This window comes from Phyllobates terribilis, unplaced genomic scaffold (genome assembly GCF_046119375.1).
Source record: "Phyllobates terribilis strain yellow unplaced genomic scaffold, ASM4611937v1 Scaffold_1__5_contigs__length_1240528914, whole genome shotgun sequence".
Classification (NCBI taxonomy): Eukaryota; Metazoa; Chordata; class Amphibia; order Anura; family Dendrobatidae; genus Phyllobates; species Phyllobates terribilis.
Window position 1 is genome coordinate 1,060,162,997 of NW_027362761.1, and position 20,980 is coordinate 1,060,183,976.

Genomic DNA, 20,980 nt, shown 5'->3' on the forward strand with positions numbered 1-20,980 from the left:
GGCTCCAGAATGAGAGGAGAAGGGACCCTAGGGGTACGGGCCGTGCAGCAAGCCACCCGTACGCCCGCCGCTACCGGGAGGTAGAGGGGTCAGGCCAGAGAAAGGGAACCAGGACCCCCAACCAGCAGAGACTACAGGGCTCAACTGGGAACCGGAGGCTGCAGGACTTTAAGTACAGCAGGCCGTCCACACCAGCCACTAGGAAAGTAGCCACATAGGACCCAGGGGACGGAACATACGTCTCCCACGAAGGCCCGAGGACACTGGACAGAGGTGCCGCCAGGTGTGAGGTTCAAGGAAAGAGGCCAGAGAGGACACACAGAAGGGGGTCCTGATAAATACTCTGGGGATATCTGAGGGTCGTCCAAGCCCCTCACTGCATGAACACAGGACGCCGTGGGCCTTGCACTGGCGCCTGTAACTGGAACTGCTTTAATCGTGAGTAAAGACCCTGGGACTGCACCATCTTGTCTCTGTGTTCCTTGCGGCGCCAGCACTCACAGCACTAGAACGCCCTGCACAATAACCACCATCATCCATCACGCTGCCCTGAAGCTCCACTCTTCCAGTGGGGAGTCACATCACCTTGCTGCACACACCATCAACTTCAGTGGACTGCTCCGCAGCGGCGGTTCCCAGTAACCGCATCCCACAGGTGGCGTAGTCGGACTATACATAACCTATACACATAAACTACCCTGGTTTGACCGCCCTGGGTCACGGACCGGGTCGCCGCCACGGTGACTACGACCCCCAGCATCTACAGGCCCGACTCCAGGCATCCCCACAGCCCAGGGGGCGCGTCACTTCTCGCCTGTAAAACAGAAATAACGCAGCATAAAGTAAGCAATGGAATACCTGTTTCCAAATTTTCTATTTGCATTATATTTCTCACACCTAATAGTTCCAGGTACAACCTAAGGTTTGTGACCTGTGCAGTAGCACAGAGAGCTTCGCTTATGACCACTGAAGAAGCCATGATGACCTGAGTACACCAATGTTCTCATGCAGCTACTTTTCCCAATTCATTGCCAGGACAGTGTTATATAGACAGCTAACTGGGAGTGTAATTTGGGCACGGTAAGATTGCAATCTTTGAACAAAAATTGTTTTGCCATAAGTGTGGACATCAAAAGAATATACACGATAGGGCAACAATTAATTTAATATCGGTCCTGGTTACAGATTTGTCCACCCTTAACTTTCTGCATATTTCAATTAGGACTCCAGTTTTTTACTATATAAATTCAATACATTACTATGACATATGAGCAAAACTTTTGAAAGAATGCAACTCATATCATAATCATTAGGTACAAATATATACTTTAGCAATGTGTATGCATCTTGTGTCGGTATAGATATATACACACACATACATACATATATATATGTATATATATATATATATATATATATATATATATATAGTGTACAGACCAAAAGTTTGGACACACCTTCTCATTTAAAGATTTTTCTGTATTTTCATGATTATGAGAATTGTACATTCACACTGAAGGCATCAAAACTATGAATTAACACATGTGCAATTATATAGTTAACAAAAAAGTGTGAAACAACTGAAAATATGTCTTATATTCTAGGTTCTTCAAGGTAGCCACCTTTTGCTTTGATGACTGCTTTGCGCACACTTGGCATTCTCTTGATGAGCTTCAAGAGATAGTCACCGGAAATGGTCTTCCAACAATCTTGAAGGAGTTCCCAGAGATGCTTAGGACTTGTTGGCCCTTTTGCCTTCACTCTGCGGTCCAGCTCACCCCAAACCATCTCGATTGGGTTCAGGTCTGGTGACTGTGGAGGCCAGGTCATCTGGTGTAGCATCCCATCACTCTCCTTCTTGGTCAAATAGCCCTTACACAGCCTGGAGGTGTGTTTGGGGTCATTGCCTGTTTAAAAATAAATGATGGTCCAACTAAACGCAAACCGGATGGAATAGCATGCCGCTGCAAGATGCTGTGGTAGCCATGCTGGTTCAGTATGCCTTCAATTTTGAATAAATCCCCAACAGTGTCACCAGTAAAGCACCATCACACTTTCTCTTCCATGCTTCACGGTGGGAACCAGGCATGTAGAGTCCATCCGTTCACTTTTTCTGCGCCGCCCAAAGACACTGTGGTTGGAACCAAAGATCTCAAATTTGGACTCATCAGACCAAAGCAGATTTCCACTGGTCTGATGTCCATTCCTTGTGCTCTTTAGCCCAAACAAGTCTCTTCTGCTTGTTGCCTGTCCTTAGCAGTGGTTTCCTAGCAGCTATTTTACCATGAAGGCCTGCTGCACAAAGTCTCCTCTTAACAGTTGTTGAAGAGATGTATCTGCTGCTAGAACTCTGTGTGGCATTGACCTGGTCTCTAATCTGAGCTGCTGTTAACCTGCGATTTCTGAGGCTGGTGACTCGGATAAACTTAGCCTCAGAAGCAGAGGTGACTCTTGGTCTTCCTTTCCTGGGGCGGTCCTCATGTGAGCCAGTTTCTTTGTAGCGCTTGATGGTTTTTGCAACTTCACTTGGGGACACTTTCAAAGTTTTCCCAATTTTTCGCACTGGCTGACCTTCGTTTCTTAAAGTAATGATGACCACTCTTTTTTCTTTGCTTAGAATTTGTATTATGGCAAGAAAAAAGCAGCTAACAGTCTATTCAGTAGGACTATCAGCTGTGTTTCCACCAGACTTCTGCACAACACAACTGATGGTCCCAACCCTATTTATAAGGCACATTGTATAAATTAGATAAATTTATTTGCATTTTGCAGTGTGAAATAAGTATTTGATCCCTCTGGCAAACAACACTTAATACTTGGTGGCAAAACCCTTGTTGGCAAGCACAGCAGTCAGACGTTTTTTGTAGTTGATGATGAGATTTGCGCACATGTCAGGAGGAGTTTTGGTCCACTCCTCTTTGTAGATCATCTCTAAATCATTCAGATTTTGAGGCTGTCGCTTGGCAACTCAGAGCTTCAACTCCCTCCATAAGTTTTCTATAGGATTAAGGTCTGGAGACTGGCTAGGCCACTCCATGACCTTAATGTGCTTCTTTTTGAGCCACTCCTTTGTTGCCTTGGCTGTATGTTTTGGGTCATTGTCTTGCTGGAAGACTCAGCCACGACCCATTTTTAATGTCCTGGCTGAGGGAAGGAGGTTGTCACTCAGGATTTTACGGTACATGGCTCCATCCATTCTCCCATTGATGTGGTGAAGTAGTCCTGTGCCCTTAGCAGAGAAACACCCCCAAAACATAATGTTTCCATCTCCATGCTTGACAGTGGAGATGGTGTTCTTTGGGTCATAGGCAGCATTTCTCTTCCTCCAAACACGGTGAATTGAGTTAATGCCAAAGAGCTCAATTTTTGTCTCATCTGACCACAGCACCTTATCCCAATAACTCACAGATTCATCCAGGTGTTCATTGTCAAACTTCAGACAGGCCTGCACATGTGCCTTCCTGAGCAGGGGGATCTTGCGGGCACTGTAGGATTTTAAACCTTTAAGGCATAATGTGCTACCAATGGTCTTCTTTGTGACTGTGGTCCCAGCTGTCTTGAGATCATTGACAAGTTTCTCCCGTGTAGTTTTAGGCTGATCTCTCACCTTCCTCATGATCAAGGATACCCCACGAGGTGAGATTTTGCATGGTGTCCCAGATCGATGTCGATTGACAGTCATTTTGTATTTCTTCCATTTTCTTACTATTGCAACAACAGTTGTCTCCTTCTCACCCAGCGTCTTACTTATGGTTTTTAAGCTCATTCCAGCTTTGTGCAGGTCTCTGATCTTGTCTCTGGCATCCTTGGAAAGCTCTTTGGTCTTGCCCATGTTGTAGAGGTTAGAGTCTGACTGATTAATTGAGTCTGTGGACAGGAGTCTTTTATATAGGTGACTATGTAAGACAGCTGTCTTTAATGCAGGTAACGAGTTGATTAGGAGCATCTAACTGGTTTGTAGAGGCCAGAACTCATAATGGTTTGTAGGGGATCAAATACTTATTTCTCACTGCAAAATGCAAATAAATTTATCTAATTTATACAATGTGATTTTCTTGATTTTTTTGGGGGGGATATTCTATCTCTCAATGTTAAAATTAACCTACCCTTAAAATTATATATATATATATATGTAAAAAGAAAGTGCAGTAGCACTCCATTATGGCCAAGATACATAAAGACAATAAAAACATTTAATCTAAACTGTGTTACTCAGTAAGCTTTACTCACAAAAAAATGGAGGTTCTTAGCCCATAAATTGGTCAATTCATGTGTGCCCATCAACTGTTGCAAGGTGACCTCCCGTCTGATGGGTACTACTCTGCCTACATGCCTCTCTTGGGCTACAAGCCTACAACTTTGGACAAAACATGTCACTTCTGGGCTAAAACACTTAAAATTTAAATGGGATGGTAGAATAGAATATACATCACCTGCTGGTTAAATGGGAGGAGTGCAAGGTCAGACAGGAGGCAGTTACAACCTCCTATAACCTCCTTATGTAGGCAGAGTAGTACCCATCAGACGGGAGGTCACCTTGCAGCGGTTGATGGGCACACATGAATTGGCCAATTTATGCGCTAAGAACCTCCATTTTTTTTGTAAGTAAAGCTTACTGAGTAACGCAGTTTAGATTAAATGTTTTTATTGTCTTTATGTATCTTGGCCATAATGGAGTGCTGCTGCGCTTTCTTTTTACATATATTGTGCAGTTTCTGCAGCTAGCACCTGTTTACACTAAGGACGTGCTGGTCAGTTTTTTTAGTACATAGAGTACAGACCAAAAGTTTGGACACACCTTCTCATTTAAAGATTGTTCTGTATTTTCATGACTACGACAATTGTACATTCACACTGAAGGCATCAAAACTATGAATTAACACATGTGGAATTATATAGTTAACAAAAAAGTGTGAAACAACTAAAAATATGTCTTATATTCTAGGTTCTTCAAAGTAGCCACCTTTTGCTTTGCTGACTGCATTGCACACTCTTGGCATTCTCTTGATGAGCTTCAAGAGGTAGTCACTGGAAATGGTCTTCCAACAATCTTGAAGGAGTTCCCAGAGATGCTTAGGACTTGTTGGCCCTTTTGCCTTCACTCTGGGGTCCAGCTCACCCCAAACCATCTCGATTGGGTTCAGGTCTGGTGACTGTGGAGCCCAGGTCATCTGGCGTAGCACCCCATCACTCTCCTTCTTGGTCAAATAGCCCTTACACAGCCTGGAGGTGTGTTTGGGGTCATTGTCCTGTTGAAAAATAAATGATGGTCCAACTAAATGCAAACCAGATGGAATAGCATGCCGCTGCAAGATGCTGTGGTAGCCATGCTGGTTCAGTATGCCTTCAGTTTTGAATAAATCCCCAACAGCGTCACCAGCAAAGCACCCCCACACCATCACACCTCCTCCTCCATGCTTCACGGTGGGAACCAGGCATGTAGAGTCCATCGGTTCACCTTTTCTGCGTCGCCCAAAGACACGGTGGTTGTAACCAAAGATCTCAAATTTGGACTCATCAGACCAAAGCACAGATTTCCACTGGTCTAATGTCCATTCCTTGTGTTCTTTAGCCCAAACTTGCCTCTTCTGCTTGTTGCCTGTCCTTAGCAGTGGTTTCCTAGCAGCTATTTTACCATGAAGGCCTGCTGCACAAAGTCTCCTCTTAACAGTTGTTGAAGAGATGTGTCTGCTGCTAGAACTCTGTGTGGCATTGACCTGGTCTCTAATCTGAGCTGCTGAGCGTTGTTCTACTTGAACTGTTCGCCAAATCTCAAATTCGAGCTGTTTTGGGCGGTGTTCGAGCCGTTCGGCGAACACGAACGATTTGAGAAAAATTCGGCTGTTCGAGGTTATGTTCGATAACTGTTCGTGCACCAAAATCATAACTGGATTTTTTCTCAGTAATGATGAAAATTAATGTTAATACGCAGTTTGAGTGTACAGCGGGGTGGGGGGAGGGGCAGGGGATGGATCTCTGCAGGAATAATGAAGATCTCCATTTTTTTTTCTCTTTCCCGCATTTGCAGTGGGGAGGTGCAGTCTGTCAGCCTATCAGCAGCGCACACACGGAGCGAACTGCTGTTTTTCACACAAGCAAGGGCATGTGTCATTGGCAGTGTATGTCACATGTCCTTGCCCTATAAGACCAAGCCATTTTCCCCGTCGCCACCATTTTCTCATTGCTGCAGCTGCGTGTTAGACGGCACCGCTGTTGCTGTGTGCGCTATACCTTGTTAATTTCAAGCCAATTTTCGCACAAATCTACAGATAGCTTGGGAGTAGGGAATAGTTGTGATTGCAGTCCTTTTAAGGACTAGGTTACAGCATTTCCTACGAGTTTTATCAGGCAGGTCTGTGCTCTTAAATAGATAGATTGTGGGAGTAAAGACTAATTGTAATTGCAGTCCTTTTCAGGACTAGGTTACATCAGTTCCTATCAGTTTTTGCCAGGCAGGTCTGTGCCAGTGCTGTGCAAATTTTTTTCACAGCATTTGGCTGAATCTAGCAAAGCAAATCCTTTTTGGCCTATTGCAGAGTGTGTTAGTCAGTGGAGTAGCCTATCTGTGTTGCAAGATATACCACCTGTGTATAGAATACCAATTTTTTTACTGCACCTAGTGAAGTAAAATCTTTTGGGCATAGCATCATTCTATTAGTCCATCTATACTGACCTCCATCAGGTTGCAAATTGAATATAATTTTTTTCTGCATCTAGCTCTGAAAAAATATTTGGGCTTCTAGCAGTGTGTGGGACTTGTTCTATTAGTCCATCTATACTGACTTCCATCAGGTTGCAAACTGAATATAATTTTTTTCTGCATCTAGCTCTGAAAAAATATTTGGCCTTCTAGCAGTGTGTGGGACTTTCTCTATTAGTCCATCTATACTGACCTCCATCAGGTTGCAAATTAAAAATAATTTTTATCTGCATCTAGATCTGAAAAAGTATTTGGCCTTCTAGCAGTGTGTGTGACTTTCTCTATTAGTCCATCTATACTGACCTCCATCAGGTTGCAAATTAAAAATAATTTTTATCTGCATCTACCTCTGAAAAAATATTTGGGCTTCTAACTGTGTGTGGGACTTGTTCTATTAGTCCACCTATACTGACCTCCATCAGGTTGCAAATTCAAAATAATTTTTTGTCTGCATCTAGCTCTGAAAAAATATTTGGCCTTCTAGCAGTGTGTGGGACTTTCTCTATTAGTCCATCTATACTGACCTCCATCAGGTTGCAAATTAAAAATAATTTTTATCTGCATCTAGCTCTGAAAAAATATTTGGCTTTCTAGCAGTGTGTGGGACTTTCTCTATTAGTCCATCTATACTGACCTCCATCAGGTTGCAAATTAAAAATAATTTTTATCTGCATCTACCTCTGAAAAAATATTTGGGCTTCTAACTGTGTGTGGGACTTGTTCTATTAGTCCATCTATACTGACCTCCATCAGGTTGCAAACTGAATATAATTTTTTTCTGCATCTAGCTCTGAAAAAATATTTGGCCTTCTAGCAGTGTGTGGGACTTTCTCTATTAGTCCATCTATACTGACCTCCATCAGGTTGCAAATTAAAAATAATTTTTATCTGCATCTAGCTCTGAAAAAATATTTGGCCTTCTAGCAGTGTGTGGGACTTTCTCTATTAGTCCATCTATACTGACCTCCATCAGGTTGCAAATTAAAAATAATTTTTATCTGCATCTAACTCTGAAAAAATATTTGGCCTTCTAGCAGTGTGTGGGACTTTCTCTATTAGTCCATCTATACTGACCTCCATCAGGTTGCAAATTAAAAATAATTTTTATCTGCATCTACCTCTGAAAAAATATTTGGGCTTCTAGCTGTGTGTGGGACTTGATCTATTAGTCCATCTATACTTACCTCCATCAGGTTGCAAACTGAATATAATTTTTTTCTGCATCTAGCTCTGAAAAAATATTTGGCCTTCTAGCAGTGTGTGGGACTTTCTCTATTAGTCCATCTATACTGACCTCCATCAGGTTGCAAATTAAAAATAATTTTTTTTCTGCATCTACCTCTGAAAAAATATTGGGCTTCTAGCTGTGTGTGGGACTTGTTCTATTAATCCATCTATACAGACCTCCATCAGGTTGCAAACTGAATATAATTTTTTGCTGCATCTACCTCTGAAAAAATATTTGGCCTTCTAGCAGTGTGTGGGACTTGTTCTATTAGTCCACCTATACTGACCTCCATCAGGTTGCAAATTCAAAATAATTTTTTGTCTGCATCTAGCTCTGAAAAAATATTTGGCCTTCTAGCAGTGTGTGGGACTTTCTCTATTAGTCCATCTATACTGACCTCCATCAGGTTGCAAACTGAATATATTTTTTTTCTGCATCTACCTCTGAAAAAATATTTGGGCTTCTAGCTGTGTGTGGGACTTGTTCTATTAGTCCATCTATACTGACCTCCATCAGGTTGCAAATCGAATAGAATTTTTTTCTCCATCTAACCCAGCCAATAGTTTTGGCCTAATACCACAGTTTGGCCACTCAGCTCTGCTCGGTTCCCATCCATTGTTTTTTTGTGCAAACAACTCCAGAGTTGTGAATTAGTTAACCACCAAAATGAGTGGAAAAAGGCCTGCTGCTGGTGGAAAGGGGAATAGGCGTGTTGGGAAGGGGAAAAAAGGTTGTGTCCGTGGGGTAGGTGTTAAAGCAACAGTAACATCTGCAGAAGAAAGACCATCTTCCAGCCAAACTAAAATGTCTACTTCTTTTAGCGGACAATGTGATAAGATCCCTTTCTTACGGCCACGCCAGTCGCTACAAATTCCAGATGAGGCACAAAAACAGCAGGTGCTTCAACGGATATCAAGTGCTCCTTTAAGTGGGCTCTCCTCCACATCAACTTCAACATCACAAATACTCCAGTCCTCAAAGGTGTCACCCCAATCGCACTTGCTTCCTCACAGCTCCCAAATCTCCAGCTGCCCGTCTGAGGTTGAGGTAGAACAGATGGTTGAGTCTGCAGAGCTGTTTACTCATACTATAGCCTGGGAATCAGAGGTCGACTCCAGCGCTTCTGTGAATCCAGACGAGGAAATGATCTGCACTGATGCCCAGAATCTTTATGAGTCGGATCCAGAACCAGACGCAGAAGGTTCTGACCATAATGTAGACCCTCATTCCCAAACTGTAACTCCTGTTGGTGGAGACAATGAGGAAGACGATGATGAGACTCAAATACCTGATTGGAGCGACAACTTTAGTTTTTTGTCAGGGCAGGAACAGGTTGGCTCTGAGGACGACGGGTGTGATAACGCACAGGGTGATGATGATGAGGTCGGAGATCCCACTTACTGTCAACCCACAGTCAGCCAAGAGATGAGGTCAGCAGAGGAGGTGGAGGAAGATGCTAGTGACGACGAGGTCAGGTTGCGCCTTCCTGGACAGAGACGTAGTACTGGAAGTACGTCAACAACTGCATCCTCAAACACAACTCTGCCTCTCACCACAAGTCGTGGTGGCTCTTCAGGTCGCATGGGTGCTAAGCCTTGCATAGCCTGGGCATTTTTTCAGATCGATAAAGATGACCCAACTCGTGTTATCTGTAACATTTGTCAGCAAAAGCTAAGTAGAGGCCAAAAAATACATAGTTTGAGTACTTCATGCATGAACCGGCACATGGACATGAAGCATAAGTTGCAGTGGGAAGCTCAGTGTGCTACAATGCGGCCTAGCCGGCCGGGCCAACCACCGTCTGCCATATCTTGTGCATCCGCGGCCTCTTCATCCTCTGTGACTGGGGGGACAGCAGTCACACCTGTTTTGGGGCGCAGACCTGCCACCTCTTTACCCGCAACAGCCAGCGTGATTGGCAGGTCATCATTTTCTTTGGAGGTGGTAACACCAGCTGGTGTTGAGCGCTGTCCGACATCGATAGCACCACCTTTGGATCAAGGCAACCTAACATGTCCGCCTGCATCTTCCTCACAGACCGGCAGTTTGCCGGGGACAACCTTATCAACCCCGTCTAAGCACAATAGCCAGCCCTCGGTCCCTCAGATGTGGACAAGTAAAAGACCATTTCCTCCTAGCCATGAGAAAGCTAAGAGGTTGAATTTCACCATCTGCAAGCTCTTGGCTACAGAAATGCTGCCTTTCCGCCTGGTGGACACAGAGAATTTTCGAGACCTTATGTCCGTCGCAGTGCCCCAGTACCAGATGCCCAGTCGGCACTACTTCTCAAAGAAAGGTGTGCCTGCGCTCCACCAGCATGTCGCACACAACATCACCGCTTCTTTGAGAAACTCTGTGTGTGACAGGGTGCATTTCACCACAGACACTTGGACGAGTAGGCATGGACAGGGGCGTTACATGTCGCTGACTGGGCACTGGGTAACTATGGTGACAGCAGGACAAGGGGCTGCTGTCCAAGTCTTGCCGTCCCCACGAGTTGTGCGTCAATCCTCTTTATGTCAAAGTTCCTCCACTGCTTCTGCCTCCTCAACCTCCTCTCGGTCTTCCACTTGCACCCAAAGCCTGTCTGCTCATGCCACAAGCTTTCTAACTGCGCAGAAGGGATCCTGCACACCTCCTTACTATGCTGGCAGTAGGGCTCAACGTCATCAGGCGGTTTTTACTTTGAAATGTCTGGGAAATGTGAGTCACACAGCTGAGGAGTTGTGGTCAGCTCTGGAGAACCTATTTCATGAATGGTTGTCTCCACTGGACCTGAAACCAGGGAAGGCCGTGTGCGACAATGCTGCAAACCTGGGTGCGGCCCTTCGCCGGGGCAATGTCACACACGTGCCTTGTATGGCTCACGTGTTGAACCTGGTTGTCCAGCAATTTTTAGCCCACTATCCCAGACTAGATGGCCTTCTGCAGAGGGCACGGTCGCTGTGTGCTCACTTCCGCCGTTCGCATCCCGCAGCTCAGCGACTTACATCTCTACAGAAGTCGTTGGGCCTGCCACTTCACCGGCTAAAATGCGATGTGCCTACCCGGTGGAATTCAACTCTGCACATGTTGCAGCGACTGTGGCAGCACCGACAAGCCCTGGTGCAATACGTTCTGACGTATAGCCTGGGCAAATGAGATCCAGAGGTGGGGCAAATCACCTGGAGGAGTGGTCTCAGATCAGGGACCTATGCACCCTTCTGCACAGTTTTGAAATGGCGACGAAGATGTTTAGTGCTGACGATGCCATTATCAGCATGACTATTCCGGTGATTTACATGCTGGAGCACATGTTAAACAGAATTCAGAGTCAGGTGGTGGCACAAGAGGAGGTGGAGGAAGTAGAGGAGGAGGAGTTGTATGCGGAAGGGCTAACATCTGCAAGGTCCAGACGGTCGGCAGCACCAAGGCGGCAGGCATGTGAGGGTGGGGGAGATGGTTTTACCAGGGCGCATGGTAGCAGCCAAACTAGTGAGGAAGGTGCAGGAGCCCAGGAAGAAGTGGAGGACGAACTGATGGAAGACTCATCAGATGAGGGAGACCTTGATCACATTTCTGTTGTGCGAGGTTGGGGGGAGAGGACAGAGGAAGGAAGCATGATTGTTACCTCGCCACCAACACAACAGGGACTTGGTGCTCCTGGATGCGCAACACACATGAGTGCCTTCTTGCTGCACTACCTGCAACATGACCCTCGAATTGTGAGAATTAGAAATAATCCTGACTACTGGGTTGCCACACTGTTAGATCCCCGGTACAAAAGTAAATTTGCCAAAATTATTCCTGCCATAGAAAGGGATGCACGCATGCAGGAGTATCAGCAGAGACTGTTGCAGAATCTTACATGTGCTTTTCCACAAAACACCAGTGGTGCACGTAGTGAATCTCACAGTTCCAACTTGCCAACCGTGGGACCGTCAAGTGTTCAGCACTCAAACCGTAACAGAACCACAGTATCTGCTGGTAACATCAATTTTGCGGAATCATTTCACCACTTTTTTAGCCCATGCTTTGCAAGGCCACAGGAGACAAGAAGTCTGACACATAGTCAACGCCTAGAGACGATGGTACAGGAGTATCTCCGAGTAAACATTGAAGCCATGACTGGGTCACTGGACCCTTGCTCTTTTTGGGCTTCCAATCTGGATAAATGGCCGGAGCTAGCCACTTACGCCTTGGAGATCTTGTCATGCCCCGCAGCCAGCGTTCTGTCTGAACGTGTGTTCAGCGCTGCTGGTGGTGTGCTGACAGATAAGCGCACGCGGCTCTCCACTGATAATGTAGACAGACTCACGTTCATAAAGATGAACAAATCATGGATCCGAAACGACTTTTCTACCCCTGTGTCATCCTGGGGAGAGTAAAAGCTTGATGATTGGTTAAAATCACCCTACCAACCGTTTTAAGCATTCAAATTACTAATCATGTTTATCTGTATCTTGGCTGGAAAATAATTTGGGCTTTGTAGCAGTGTGCAGCACTGATTCTATTAGGCCATCTATAATAAGCTCCACCAGATTTAAAATTACTAATCATGTTTATCTGTATCTTGGCTGGAAAATAATTTGGGCTTTGTAGCAGTGTGCAGCACTGATCCTATTAGGCCATCTATACTAAGCTCCACCAGATTTAAAATTAATAATAATTTTTAGCTGCATCTAGCCCGGAAAATAATTTTGGGGCTCCGAGATGCGCAAGACACATAAGTGCCTTCTTGCTGCACTACCTGCAACATGACCCTCATATTGTCAGAATTCGAAGTAATCATGACTACTAGGTTGCCACACTCTTAGATCCCCCAAACTTTTCGATCAACCTTTTCATTTTAATAAAGACCAAAAAAATGGTCATTTTTGAAATTATAAGCATTAGCAGGTTATTAGAAACTGAAATCAAACAGTTTTCAACTCAAAACTTTATTCTAGGTGATGTTACATTTTCACATAGGACCCCTTGCTCGAAAGGAGCTTCTGAACTCTCTCGTCCATTGAATTTGTCAGGTTTTGGATGGTTTCTGCTTCAATTGTTTTGCATGAGGACAGAATACCCTCCCAGAGGTGTTGCTTAGATGTGAACTGCCTCCCGCCATCATAGACACTCCTTTGGATGATGCTCCAGAGGTTCTGAATGGGGTAGAGGTCAGGGGAGCATGGGGGTCACACCATAAATTTCTCCCCTTTTATGCCCATATCAGCCAGAGATGCAGATGCTTTATGTGCAGCATGAGATGGTGCATTATCATGCAAAAAAATGATCTTGCTGTGAAATACACGGTTCTTCTTCTTGAACCATGGCAGGAAGTGCTGTTTGAGAAAATCCACATACATTATGGAGTTCATCTTTAGCGCCTTCAGGGATCCTAAAGGGGCCGACAATCTCTCTCCCCATGATTCCAGCCCAAAACATTACTCCACCTCCTCCTTGTTGGCGCTGTAGCCGTGTTTGCGTGGGGTGTCCATCAACCAGCCATCCTCCACTCCATCCATCTGGACCATCGAGCGCTGCACGGCACTCATCCGTGAACAAAACAGTTTTGAAATCAGTCTTCATGTAATGTTTGGCCCACTGGAGCCGTTTCTGCTTGTGTGAAGTGGATAGAGGAGGTCGACAGGATGGCGCATGCACAGCTGCAAACCTCTGAAGGACCCTGCATCTTGTTGTTCGGGGGACGTTGGAGGCACAAGCAGCTTCAAAAACTTGTCTGCTGCTATGACAAGGCTTTTTTGCCGCTGCTCTTTCAACCTGACGTAATTGCCTGTAGGAAAGAGTCCTCAATTTGCCCTTATCAGCACGCACACGTGTGTACTGTGAATCAGCTACATACTTCTTGATTGCCAAGACACTTCATCCTGATCATCGCACAATGTTGATTGTAGTCATGCCTTGACCTAAACACTCCACAATTTGCTGCTTCTCAGCAGCCGACACATCCTTTTTCTTTCCCATTTTGGCAGAAAATGTAGGCTGCTTAATAATGTGAGAGAGCCTTCTTAAGTAGTCTTGCCTTTCATTGGACACACCTGCCAAACTAATTAGCACAGGTGTCTGCAATTGCTTACAGTGATATAAAGAGCCCTGACACACATCACCATCAATGAGTTTAACTGACAAACAAACAAATTCTTCCCTTATCACTCCTAAACACTTTTTGCATAATAATTTAGAACGCAGTGTACATGGGCTTTTCCACAAAACACCAGTGGTTCATGTAGTGAATCTTACAGTTCTAACTTGCCAACCGTGGTCTGTATGGAATTGTTCAATAAAGGGCCCAAAATTAAGATAACATAGATGGGAGAGGTCTCTATGAATAGGAATTCCTAAGTATTTGATACCCTGTGAGGGCCAGGCAAAGGGAAAGTTGGACTGGATGGAATCCTATATGGATTTGGGGAGGGAGACATCGAGGGCCTCAGACTTCGCTGCATTGATTTTAAAATTTTACCATGTAACAAAGTGATCTATTTCAGCCATAACAGCAGGGATGGATATATGTGATTGAGTGATATATACTAGGACATCATCAGCAAATAGAGAGCACTTGTACTCGGTGCCTCCCACCTCAATCCACCTAATATTGGGGTTATGGCGAATTGATGAGAGCAGGTGCTCCGTCACTAGGATGTATAAGAGAGGGGACAGAGGACATCCCTGCCTTGTCCCATTGGTGATTGTGAAAGGTGATGAAAATGTTCTGACGCACCCCCTGGGCCTTGGGACACCCGGAGCCGGACCCTTTTTGGTGGATGCTGGTGGTTGTAGTCTTCGTGGCAGCGACCCGGTTCCGTGGCTCAGGGCGGTCAAACCAGTGGCGGAACTATTTATGTGGTTTTGATGTTTAAATGTCCGACTACGCCACCCGTGGATTGCGGTCAGAGTGAACCGCCGCTACAGGGCAGACCGCTGAGGCTGGTGTTGTGGGTGCAGCAGAGCGTAGCATAACTCCCCACGGGAGGAGTATAGCCTCAGGGCAGTGTATGCGGAGGATGGGGGTGATGGTGCAGGGCAGCAGCAGTAACGACACGGAGACAGTGATGCAGTCCAGGGCCTTTACTCACAGTTCTTATTATCCAGACCACGTCTGCAGGTAACGGCTGCCCACGTCGTACTGTGCTCACCAGGTGAGGGGCTCAGACAACTCCCAGATAACTTTGGAGCACTTCACAGGACCCCCTTTGTGTGTCCTTTGTCTGGCCTTTCTTACCAACACTTCTGTCCGGCTGCCTCGGGCCTCCTCTTGGTAAACTTGGCGCCAGTTTCCCTGACCCTATGTGGTGCCTTCCTAGCGGGTGTAGCGAGGGGCTGCGCCACATAAAATGTCAGAGCCTCCGGTTTCTAGCTGAGGGTCGTTTCCTGCCTCCACTAGTTCGGGGACCGGTCTCCCCCTTTGGCCTGACCCCTCCACGCAGGTGGATTCGGGCGTGCGGTGGCGACTCGCCCATCCGCACCCCTGGGATCCCTTCATTCCTCGTTCCTGGAGCCTTCTCCGCTCCTCTTCCTTCCTTCTCCCTCTTCCAGGCCTGGGCCTCTGTTACTAGGCCCGCCTCCGGAGCAGAGCTCATGCAGAGCCCCTGCTCCCTGCCACTTCTGCTCAGACTTCTCTGCACTGAACTAAGATGGTGCCCACCTTTTATACTCCCTTCTCAATGCACCCAGGAACTGCTTCCTCCCTGCTCCTGCACTACAGGGTTCCCCTTCCTCAGTGTTCCCTCCCCCCACTCCAGCCAGGGACAGGGACTGTCGTGCCCATCTCAGGGGCATATTGGTCGCCCTGCCCCACGGCAATGTGGTGTAATGCATGCAGGTGTCGGGTCCTGATCCACACTCCATCCTTACCTGAGAGTGAGATATCACACCTCTGGGTGAGGTGCAATACGTCTGTAGCAACCGAGCCCTCAGGGTGCTACAGTTCCATTTATCTTCAGCCTAGGTGACGTATTGCGATACAGGGCCGTGATTTTGGCTATAAAAGGGTCCCCTAGACCCCTACCCCAAGCTTTTTAAGAGAATCATATATGGCGTGCCAGGAGACTCTATGGAATGCTTTCTCAGCATCCAACGAGAGTATCTAATTACAAATTTTTAACTGCATCTAGCCCAGGAAATACTTTGTGCCTAGTAGCAGTGTCTGCTAGTCAGCGGATTATCCCGGCTGTTAAGCAAGCTACACCACCTGTAGTTTGGACACTTAATTTTTTCAAAGGAAATGCTTCGGGACCACGGGATACTCAGTGAAGAGCATCAGGAGGCACCCCAAGGCATAGGGGCTGGGACTGGCAGTAGGATGCCTTGCGGTGGACAGCCGAGCTCGATCCTTATAAAAGCTTTTTAACTGCAGCAGCTTTAGTGGACGCTACTGGAGCTGGAATTACGCGGCTGCTGGCATGAGACGCCCTCCAATAGATCCTTGTAAATGGATTTAAAGTGTATTCATTCAAATTAGAGAGACAATTTAAATTAAAAAGCTTAGAGCTGCCTCCACCACAGGGGGGCTCGCTCGACCCACCAGCGGACAGGCACCAGTATTGGGAGAGGGGGGCTGGCCGTCAGGGTTCACCGCGGCTCTGGCACAAACCCGGCGACGCGGAGGTGGCACGGGCAGGAGCGGACTGAACGTGTCGGCTTCTCAGTTTTTGGATTTTAGAAGGGCATGACATGCCTATATCTGTGTCTCCCCCTCCTTTTACTCCTCCACCTCTTTTCTTTTCGCATGACTATATGTACTTGTCACTTTTCCATGTGTTAGTTGTGTCTTCTGAGCAGTTTGTCAGCTTTTGGACACCTTTGAAGGTGTTTTCTATGTGTTTCTATGTGTTTTTGTTTGCCTGCCATTGGTTTTAACGGTGTTCAAAGGTGTTCGACGAACAGTTCGACGAACAGTTCGGCGAACACACGGGTGTTCGACGAACCGAACCGAACTCGAACACTACGGGGGTGGCTCAACACTATTCAAGAGTAGCTGGTCCAGTCCTATAGTGTTAGTGCCAAAGCCAAATGGGGAATGGCAGTTTTGCAATGACTACCGGATGCTGAGTGATGTCTCTAAATTTGACATGTATCTAATTCCCAGATGGATAAACTTATTAAAAGGCTTGAGCAGCCTGGTACATTACCGTCCTTGACCTCAGGTATTGGCAAATTCTCTAGCCTCCTTCCTTCGGATCCTAGCATCATAAAAGAAGTACGCATTTGACTTCCTGGATGACATTATGATATTCAGCCAGGATTAGGGAAGTCATCTGAGCAAAGTCCAGGTGATATTTGATGCTCTAAGGAAGGCAGGATTTAACATCAATCCAAAGAAATGTGCCATGGGGATGAAGGAAGCCAAGTACTTGGGCTATGTCGTAGATAGGGGTGAGATTAAACTCCCAAATAAATAAGGTAGATGCATTCCAAAGTTGGCCATAACTTCTCTCAAATAACCAGGTCAGAGCGTTCCTAGATATTGTGGGTTATTACTGATGATTTATCCCTAATTTCACCATGATAGCAGCCCTTCTGGTGGAACTCCAAAAAGGGATGAAGTCAGTTATAACTAGAGATGAGCGTTGTTCTACTCGAACTGTTCGCCAATCTCAAATTCGAGCTGTTTTGGGCGGTGTTCGAGCCGTTCGGCGAACACGAACAATTTGAGAAAAATTCGGCTGTTCGAGGTTATGTTCGATAACTGTTCGTGCACCAAAATCATAACTGGATTTTTTCTCAGTAATGATGAAAATTAATGTTAATACGCAGTTTGAGTGTACAGCGGGGTGGGGGGAGGGGCAGGGGATGGATCTCTGCAGGAACAATGAAGATCTCCATTTTTTTTTCTCTTTCCCGCATTTGCAGTGGGGAGGTGCAATCTGTCAGCCTATCAGCAGCGCACACACGGAGCGAAGTGCTTTTTTTCACACAAGCAAGGGCATGTGTCATTGGCAGTGTATGTCACATGTCCTTGCCCTATAAGACCAAGCCATTTTCCCCGTCGCCACCATTTTCTCACTGCTGCAGCTGCGTGTTAGACGGCACCGCTGTTGCTGTGTGCGCTATACCTTGTTAATTTCAAGCCAATTTTCGCACAAATATACAGATAGCTTGGGAGTAGGGAATAGTTGTGATTGCAGTCCTTTTAAGGACTAGGCTACAGCATTTCCTACGACTTTTATCAGGGAGGTCTGTGCTCTTAAATAGATAGGTTGTGGGAGTAAAGACTAATTGTAATTGGAGTCCTTTTCAGGACTAGGTTACATGAGTTCCTATCAGTTTTTGCCAGGCAGGTCTGTGCCAGTGCTGTGCAAGTTTTTTTCACAGCATTTGGCTGAATCTAGCAAAGCTAATCCTTTTTGGCCTATTGCAGAGTGTGTTAGTCAGTGGAGTAGCCTATCTGTGTTGCAAGATATAACACCTGTGTATAGAATACCAATTTTTTTACTGCACCTAGTGAAGTAAAATCTTTTGGGCATAGCATCATTCTATTAGTCCATCTATACTGACCTCCATCAGGTTGCAAACTGAATATAATTTTTTTCTGCATCTAGCTCTGAAAAAATATTTGGGCTTCTAGCAGTGTGTGGGACTTGGTCTATTAGTCCATCTATACTGACCTCCATCAGGTTGCAAATTAAAAATAATTTTTTTCTTCATTTAGCTCTGAAAAAATATTTGAGCTTCTAGCAGTGTGTGGGACTTGTTCTATTAGTCCTTCTATACTGACCTCCAGCAGGTTGCAAATTGAATATAATTTTTTTCTGCATCTAGCTCTGAAAAAATAGTTGGGCTTCTAACGGTGTGTGGGACTTGGTCTATTAGTCCATCTATACTGACCTCCATCAGGTTGCAAATTAAAAATAATTTTTTTCTGCATCTAGCTCTGAAAAAATATTTGGGCTTCTAGCAGTGTGTGGGACTTGGTCTATTAGTCCATCTATACTGACCTCCATCAGGTTGCAAATTAAAAATAATTTTTTTCTGCATCTAGCTCTGAAAAAATATTTGGGCTTCTAGCAGTGTGTTGGACTTGGTCTATTAGTCCATCTATACTGACCTCCATCAGGTTGCAAATTAAAAATAATTTTTTTCTGCATCTAGCTCTGAAAAAATATTTGGGCTTCTAGCAGTGTGTGGGACTTGGTCTATTAGTCCATCTATACTGACCTCCATCAGGTTGCAAATTAAAAATAATTTTTTTCTTCATTTAGCTCTGAAAAAATATTTGGGCTTCTAGCAGTGTGTGGGACTTGTTCTATTAGTCCTTCTATACTGACCTCCAGCAGGTTGCAAATTGAATATAATTTTTTTCTGCATCTAGCTCTGAAAAAATAGTTGGGCTTCTAGCGGTGTGTGGGACTTGGTCTATTAGTCCATCTATACTGACCTCCATCAGGTTGCAAATTAAAAATAATTTTTTTCTGCATCTAGCTCTGAAAAAATATTTGGGCTTCTAGCAGTGTGTGGGACTTGGTCTATTAGTCCATCTATACTGACCTCCATCAGGTTGCAAATTAAAAATAATTTTTTTCTGCATCTAGCTCTGAAAAAATATTTGGGCTTCTAGCGGTGTGTGGGACTTGGTCTATTAGTCCATCTATACTGACCTCCATCAGGTTGCAAATTAAAAATAATTTTTTTCTGCATCTAGCTCTGAAAAAATATTTGGGCTTCTAGCAGTGTGTGGGACTTGGTCTATTAGTCCATCTATACTGACCTCCATCAGGTTGCAAATTAAAAATAATTTTTTTCTGCATCTAGCTCTGAAAAAATATTTGGGCTTCTAGCGGTGTGTGGGACTTGGTCTATTAGTCCATCTATACTGACCTCCATCAGGTTGCAAATTAAAAATAATTTTTTTCTTCATTTAGCTCTGAAAAAATATTTGGGCTTCTAGCAGTGTGTGGGACTTGTTCTATTAGTCCTTCTATACTGACCTCCAGCAGGTTGCAAATTAAAAATAATTTTTTTCTTCATTTAGCTCTGAAAAAATATTTGGGCTTCTAGCAGTGTGTGGGACTTGTTCTATTAATCCATCTATACTGACCTCCATCAGGTTGCAAATTGAATATAATTTTTTTCTGCATCTAGCTCTGAAAAAATAGTTGGGCTTCTAGCGGTGTGTGGGACTTGGTCTATTAGTCCATCTATACTGACCTCCATCAGGTTGCAAATTAAAAATAATTTTTTTCTGCATCTAGCTCTGAAAAAATATTTGGGCTTCTAGCAGTGTGTGGGACTTGGTCTATTAGTCCATCTATACTGACCTCCATCAGGTTGCAAATTAAAAATAATTTTTATCTGCATCTACAGTACCTCTGAAAAAATATTTGGGCTTCTAGCAGTGTGTGGGACTATTTGTATTAGTCCATCTATACTGACCTCCATCAGGTTGCAAATTCAAAATAATTTTTTTCTGCATCTAACCCAGCCAATAGTTTTGGCCTAATACCACAGTTTGGCCACTCAGCTCTGCTCGGTTACCATCCATTGTTTTTTTGTGCAAACAACTCCAGAGTTGTGAATTAGTTAACCACCAAAATGAGTGGAAAAAGGCCTGCTGCTGGTGGAAAGGGGAATAGGCGTGTTGGGAAGGGGAAAAAAGGTTGTGTCCGTGGGGTAGGTGTTAAAGCAACAGTAACATCTGCAGAAGAAAGACCATCTTCCAGCCAAACTAAAATGTCTACTTCTTTTAGCGGACAATGTGATAAGATCCCTTTCTTACGGCCACGCCAATCGCTACAAATTCCAGATGAGGCACAAAAACAGCAGGTGCTTCAACGGATATCAAGTGCTCCTTTAAGTGGGCTCTCCTCCACATCAACTTCAACATCACAAATACTCCAGTCCTCAAAGGTGTCACCCCAATCGCACTTGCTTCCTCACAGCTCCCAAATCTCCAGCTGCCCGTCTGAGTATGAGGTAGAACAGATGGTTGAGTCTGCAGAGCTGTTTACTCATACTATAGCCTGGGAATCAGAGGTCGACTCCAGCGCTTCTGTGAATCCAGACGAGGAAATGATCTGCACTGATGCCCAGAATCTTTATGAGTCGGATCCAGGACCAGACGCAGAAGG

General features: G+C 45.0%; 1 protein-coding gene across 2 annotated transcripts in view; it reads left to right on the forward strand.

Moving 5' to 3' along the window:
- The window catches only part of LOC141158951 (macrophage scavenger receptor types I and II-like), a 110,302-nt gene that overhangs the window by 47,801 nt on the left and 41,521 nt on the right, over positions 1-20,980 (forward strand). The window lies entirely within an intron of this gene.